This window comes from Rana temporaria, chromosome 9, assembly GCF_905171775.1.
Source record: "Rana temporaria chromosome 9, aRanTem1.1, whole genome shotgun sequence".
Lineage (NCBI taxonomy): Eukaryota > Metazoa > Chordata > Amphibia > Anura > Ranidae > Rana > Rana temporaria.
In genome coordinates, this window is record NC_053497.1 from 51,289,101 (window position 1) to 51,293,778 (window position 4,678).

General features: G+C 46.5%; 1 pseudogene; it reads left to right on the top strand.

The window, feature by feature from the left end:
* The first annotated feature begins 440 nt into the window (after positions 1-440).
* LOC120914658 lies at positions 441-593 on the top strand (annotated as a pseudogene).
* Positions 594-4,678: the final 4,085 nt, after the last annotated feature.

Sequence of the window (4,678 nt, forward strand, 5' to 3'; positions counted from 1 at the left end):
CGCTGCTTGTACTGTATATCAAGACATCACTTGTATATCAAGTAAAAATGTATTAAAAAGTTTTGCTTGTCTTTTCAAAATTCTCTCAAACCAAGGTTTTACTGTACTATGTAATCATCATTTGGGTCACATCTCAGGCTTGTGTGTGTTGATTGCCTATTTGTATTTTCTCTCAGTTTTGTATTGGAAGCTTGCATGCTATCCAGTGAAAGTTATTTTCTATCTCTCTTCTTTTTTACTTTTGTATTGCAAAACATAAAAAATGTCAATAAAAATTGTTAATTAAAAAAAAAGAATGGAATGGAAACTGAGGCTTCCAACCCTTTCAGGAGGAACCGTGACTTCACTGCACTTGACCACTTCACAATTCTGCAAGAACAGACTCCTGCAATAAGTTAGGGCACATTCATACACACTTTTGAGTGCCCATTTATCCTAGAATACTTACCTGGCAGGGGAGACACCATGATCATGAAGGTGGTTCTCCCAGGGCGAGGCACGGCTATTGCACACTCTAGGCCGTGCTGATCGTGGTTGTCTTCCCTGCCGCTTCTCGGCCTTTTGGCTAGGACTAGGTGTGGTGTCTGTCCTTATCAGTTGTCAGCGGAGCGCTGAAGCACCTCCTACATGGGGAGGGTGGATGCAATCCAATGACGTCATTGCACCTGGAAGGATGGTTTCAGCAGGGACTATGCTGTGCTACCCGACAGAATACTGGGGGCCGGCCCATGGTTGAGTCTGAGCCATCTGGAAGGGTGCTCCTGGTGAGGATGGGTGCTGTGCTTGGTCTTGGTCTTTTTGCCGAGTTCTAGTCTGGCCTTCTGGCTGGCTGGTGTAAGTGCTATCTCTGTCAGCGATCCGGTAGGAGGAGCTGGTAATGCCCTGGGATATGACGGGGTAGGACCATGCAAATCCGCCGGGTTGGCTGGCAGGGGTGGAGGGCTGCACTGGCCGGTCGGGGGGTCGGATATGGAACGAAAAGCCTATGGTGCATGTGCCCCTGGAGTGGCAGTCCAGGGGTATCTGAAGATCACTGTGTGTGAGGGACACATTGATTTAAGATACCACGGTCACTGCACCAGATACACGCTTTTTTTAGCACCTGCCTCCTGGGCCGGGCCTTTTGGCTAGGACCGGAGGAATTTTTTATTCCTGGCCGGAGGGCCTGGTCATTGTTTCACCACAATGGCCACTTCTTTCACTCTCCTCTCCACTATCCCTTCCCCCACTTTATTTTATTTAAGCCTGTGTTTGTCACTTTTTTGTCTTTTTTTGTTGTGCACGTTTTTGTCACTGTGTGATTAGTAGGGTGCAGGTCCTCGGGCCAGCCCTGAACATCTTGGGAGTGGGTGGATATGGCCTTCTGGCTTAGTTCGCCTGCTCTCATGGGGTCTCCCTTCGGGGGGGCCCCACCTAGTACTGGGAGGGTTCTGTTTCGGCAGTCCCTCCGAGGAAGTTGGGTCCGTGTCGGCTTCAGTTGCTCGGACCACAGTACCTCAGTCCCCGTCTGGAGCCTAACGCCCCGGGGGATCAGGGTTTGGGTCCCTCTTCACAGGAGGACCACTTGACGTTGCACCCGTCTGCACGTTTTTGTGAACACTCTTTATGTGTGTGCACATTTTTTCTGCACCGGGTGGAGTTTTTTGGGTGTGTTCACACGCCATAGGCTTTTCAAGAAAAAAAAAATGTATCCTAGAATAGGGTGACCAGATGTCCCCACTTTCATTGACAGTTCCAAACTTTAGGGGTTGTAAAGGAAAAAAATGTTTTTCATAATAAGCATCCTTTACCTGCAGACATTCCTCTTTTCACTTCCTCATTGTTCGTTTTTGCTCAGAAGTTGCTCTATTTCTTCTCTGTTCTGTTCACTTCCCGCTTGTCTGATTTTACTGACCACCGTGAAGGGAGGCTTTACTGCGGTGGTCAGTAACGTGCTCACCCCCTCTTGGGAACTACATCTGTGCGGCAGGACGCTCTCTACGTGTTAGAGACTTCAAGGAGGTGTGAATTACTGGGCGTGCTGCAATTCATACTGGGAAATGTAGTTCTTACATGAACGAGTGATGCAAACCAGGAAGTGAATGAGAGAACAGAAACTAGAATGCCGGAGGTGATATAGATGAAGGAATTAAAATTAGGTAAATTAGGTATTTACTCGTTTTTTAACAGAATCATTACACTATTTTGTCTGTCTACCCTGCAGACATTAATTTTAGGCAATTTTTTTTTCCTTTACAACTCGTGTGGTGTCTCTTCTATTGCCTTAATACTACATCCCTGGCTCAGCAGCAGTCTCTACTCTTCTTATGCCGCCTACACACGGTTGGAATTTCCGATAGTAAAAGTCAGATGGGAGCTTTTCATCGGATGTTCCAACCGTGTGTATGCTCCATCAAACTTTTTCTGTCTGATTTTCCGACGGACTTAAATAGAGAGCAGCTTCTCAATTTTTCAGACGGAAAAAATTCCTATTCGAAAATCCGTTTGTCTGTATGGAATTTCGACGGGGAAAAAAACATGCATGCTTAGAAACAATTCGACACATGCTCGGAAGCATTGAACTTTTTTTTCTCGTCCTCGTCGTAGTGTTGTACGTCACCATGTTCTTGATGGACTGAATTTAGTCTGAAAAAAACATCCAACTTTTTTTTTCCGACAGAAATTCTGCTTGTGTGTACAGGGCATTAGATACAGTCTTCCCATTGGCAGCCAGGAGAAAGCATGGTCTCCATGCATTTGTCTTTGCATTATCAATGGCAGCACCCAGTGTACAATGATTGGTCTGCAGACACAGATATAAAAGTAATGCAGTTTCCTAGCTTCCCAGCTTGTGCACATGAGGAGTTCACATCCTACTCCTAGACTAAGGTGACCAGATTTTTTAAATGAAATCCGGGGACATATTTTTTTACTAGTAATGGCGGCAATCAGCGACTCTCTGCCCATCACTGCCGCTGCCCGCCTCACAGCCTCTCAAGTCTCACTCTCTGGGCCCCGGCTACTACTGGGTGGGGAGCGGAGAAAGATCACTCCACTGGGGAAGGCAAGGACATAAGCAGGCAGGCGGCTGGCCGGGACTTGAGCCAAGGCAGAAGAACATGTGCCCGAAACTTAAGAAATAATTCCTCCGTTCCGACCAGCACATGATCATCAGAAAGGGGCACAGATAATGGAAAACAATACACCCTCCTAAGCTAGTAGGAACGGCGGAGCGAGGGTGTGTAATTCAGATTTTTTCTTAATTCTGCACTGTCTTTTAAAATTGCCCCAGCCCCTGTTCCAATCTAAACCGTGGACAGTGACCCTAGATTGGGGACAGTGTCCTCAATCCGGGGACTGTCCCCTGAAACCAGGGGTGTCTGGTCACCCTATTCTAGACATGGAGAGTCTGCCTAGTTGTTCCTTGTTGGTGTGTAAGCATGTAAGTGTCCCTCATTTGTTATACTCCCCCATATTGTGTCACATTTCTCCTAGCCTGAGGCCCACCAACTCACATATTCCCAGGCTGTTAACGGAAATAAAGTAATGTTCAGTCCAGTTGAATTTTAGATGCTTTCCTGCACAACTCAATCATGGTTCAATACATCTCTTGCAAATACAGTTGCTTTAGTACCTTTACAACCCCTTTAAGTAATTTTCTAGCAAAAAAAAAATGATTTTAACCTATAAACAACAAGTGTAAAAAAGAGGCTCGGGGCTGAAGTGGTTAATATGCCTATATAATACATTTTTTAAACTATAAACGCTCCGTGCTGATACCACTGCCTGTGGAAGAGAATTCCACATCCTTATCGCTCTGACAGTAAAGAACCCTCTACGCAGATTAAGGTTAAACTGCTTCTATTCCACTTTCAGTGATTGGCCGTGTGTCTTTTTAAACTCCATTTCACTGCAAAGTTTTTTTTCCTATGCTAGGGTCCCCAGTAGGGTATCTGTATATTGCTATCATATTCATTGTAGTTTGTTTGGGAACACAGAGCTGTGTGTATGAACGACGCGTCTGTGTGGGCGGAGCCCCGCACAGCCACACTGTTTTCAAACAGTGACAGCTACCGTATTTTCCGGCGTATAAGATGACCTTTTGTACTTTAAAAACTTGCCTCAAAACTGGGGGGTCATCTTATACACCGGTACCTGTCTCGGGCATCCATTATTCAAAAGCCGCACCTCCTCCTTGTGCTGCTCCGTGATAGGCGAAACACTCAGTTTCCCAGCAGAGCCTCTGTTCGGTGTTCCGCCTATCACGGATGTCTTCTTATCCTCGGACGTAATAGGCGGAATACCGAACACAGGTGCTGCTGGGAAACTGAGTGTTCCGCCTATCACGGAGCAGCACGAGGAGGAGACGCGGCTTTTAAATAATGGAGTCTGACTGACTCTGCATTACAGGGATAAGGTATGGGATTGTCGAGGCATGTAATGGCACAGTGAGGCATTTAATGGCACAGTGAGGCATTTAATGGCACAGTGAGGCATGTAATGGCACAATGAGGCATTTAATGGCACAGTGAGGCTTCCAGACAGGCTAGTAGGAAGGGGGTCGTCTTATACGGCGAGTACCGTATTTATCGGCGTATACCGCGCACTATTTTGCCCTGAAAATCAGGGCAAAATTGTGGGTGTGCGGTATACGCCGATACCCGCTTTCCCGCGCTGAATTTGAATACTGCGCCGGCAT